Source organism: Phalaenopsis equestris, unplaced genomic scaffold (genome assembly GCF_001263595.1).
Source record: "Phalaenopsis equestris unplaced genomic scaffold, ASM126359v1 Scaffold000002, whole genome shotgun sequence".
In the NCBI taxonomy this organism is placed as follows: Eukaryota; Viridiplantae; Streptophyta; class Magnoliopsida; order Asparagales; family Orchidaceae; genus Phalaenopsis; species Phalaenopsis equestris.
Genome location: NW_018164444.1, coordinates 69686037 through 69688331, shown reverse-complemented (window position 1 = coordinate 69688331; position 2295 = coordinate 69686037).

Here is a 2295-nt window from a genome sequence, read left to right as displayed (position 1 = left end):
ACGGCACGCCCATCCCTTTTGGGCCCCTGTCGCCACGACACGCCCATCACTTTTGGTCACTGCTACTACGGTGCACCTTTCTTCGGGCCACTGCCTCCACGGCACGCCCATCCCTTTTGGTCACTGTCGCCACGACACACCTATTTGTTCGGGCCGCTGCCTTCACGGCATGCCCACCTTTTCCTGAGTCACTGCCTCACGGTACACTCACACTTCCGTCACATGACTGATTGCATTTGTATTTGCATGTTTGCATGGATAGCGAGCCAGACTCGTTAGGAGAGTGACCCCGTGTTGGTCGCGATGCCTTAACGAGCATTGCTTGCTGGGTTGATCCCGGTGAGCAATGCGAGTTAAGTCATCGGGATTGACACGAGTATGACTGTGCTAAAGATCTAATATATCTATCTTGTGCCACAACTCTTCGTGACACCCTTTAGATCCTTCAGATCTTTAGGATGGAGTCGGTATGACGACCCTGTCAAAGTCATAATATACCCAGACTTACCCCACACTTAGATACTAGACTGACGCACTTTTCGTTAGATGGTGTGCTAGGTTAGGATTTAGGGTGCTAGGTAGTCTTTTTGATGCCTGACTATTATTCTTTGATGAATTGGTTGCCCTAGTCAGGTATCTTTCTTCTGCATTGTGCTTGTGATGTGATTGCATGCTGCATATGTGTGGTAGTGTGTTAGGGCACTTTTCTGCAGGGAGTCATGCCTGTTCATATGCACACACACAGGTACCGCTATGGAGGGAACAAGTAATGATTTCTGACATTTTTGCTTGCAGGTGTTATTAGCTCCCCCACTTTTAAGACATGACTCATGATACACTATTTGCATGTGAGCTTTCCCGCTGACACTTGTTTTCATGCAGGATTGAGTCTTTTATTTTCCTATGTACTTTTAGAGTCTATTGTAGTAGAAATAAGATACGAGCATGGGTTCAAGACGTTTGGCGCGGGAACCATGTAGAGGGAACCAGGAGCAGATGCTCGTGCCCCGTATCTTAATTCTGCATTTTATATTGATGTATAAAATTAGGACCGAGCATTTATATGTGGAGTCCGATTGCCTTTTTTCTTTTCTGGTGTACGTTGTCAACCTAGCAGCATCGATCTATTTATTATTTTGATTTGACTTATTTGGCTTTTTGCATCATATTGCATGTCTGCATTTGCATGTGTTTTCCTTGTTTCTTTCTATGGTTTATTTAGGATTTCACGATATAATCTAAGCTCATTAACGACCCTAAAATTGTAATTTTCAACAAAATCATAAATAAAATATTCAAGCTAATTAAAATTTATGATTAAAATATTCAGGATCTAAGAATTTCAACATTAACTTTCCTGCATATATTAATAGGGCCTCCACAATACTTAAGGACTGCTCTAGATAACTGCATTCATATTTGCATGTCTTGAGGAGGAGCCCCCATGCTTCTTCATTATGACTGGCCCAACATACCTTTTGTAGGTGGTTGTCTAGTGCGCCTAGGGTACTAGAAGGCTCTCCGACCCAGAAAGGGTATAAGTCCTTTTGTTTGGAGCGTTTCTAGCTTTGTAGATGAATCTTCACATTATTTTCCTTCCTGAGGCATCCTTGCCACTTTAGCAGGTATAAGTCCCACCTCTTGGAGCTCCAGCTTTTATTTAGGGCTACCGAGGTTCCCGTGGATGATGCAATTCACGGATTGCTGACCGGGGATCTCAGGGCGTGTTGACTACCTTCACCACCAGGTAGACTTAGGGTCCTGTTAGCTGTGGATGACGGGTCCGTGGTACCCCGACCCAGTTACCTCTGCCTTTTAGGATCACTCTACCTTCCTTTTTGTTAAGCCCCTTTGAGCCATATCGCTCCTTGACTTCGTTGACATCATTTTGACGACCCGATGCCGATGAGCTGCCACCCATTTGGGATACGACGATTTGTCCTCTGCCCTTATGACCCGGACGTGCTTTGACGTGTTGGGATATCCCCGTCAAGATGATTTAGGTTATTTTGTGGGCCTCGTGTGCAGATGAGCCGCTACTCATTTGGGATGTGAGAGACTTACTCTCTGCCCGACGGTTTAGCTCGAGCTTTTGAGCATCGGGGCCGTTTCAGCGCGGAATAACCTTCCTTTGAGTACCTATTGCCCCAGGTTCACGATAATCCGAGCGAAACTCCTTTTATAGAGAGTATTCTTGGGTACCCCCCAAGATGTAATTAACCAAGTGGGATACGTCCCCTTGGGAGTGTTCTTGACCCCAAAACAGACACCTACACCTGAATCTCTGGTTATGGG